Here is a 204-nt window from a genome sequence, read left to right as displayed (position 1 = left end):
TTTACAACCTTTATTAACCTATGTATAAAATTAAGAATATAAAATATTTCCTGTAATATAACCCTGAGCCATTGAGACAAGGAAAGAAATTTCATCTGCAATTTAATGTAAGACCATTCTATCCTGTTTTTCTACATGCAACTACATCTTATTTGATTTTGAAGTTTGACATTTTTGTTTTAAATTCTTCCCCCTTTTAGTATT

This window comes from Crassostrea angulata, chromosome 7, assembly GCF_025612915.1.
Source record: "Crassostrea angulata isolate pt1a10 chromosome 7, ASM2561291v2, whole genome shotgun sequence".
Taxonomy (NCBI): Eukaryota; Metazoa; Mollusca; class Bivalvia; order Ostreida; family Ostreidae; genus Magallana; species Magallana angulata.
Note: the sequence above shows the minus strand (reverse complement) of the source record.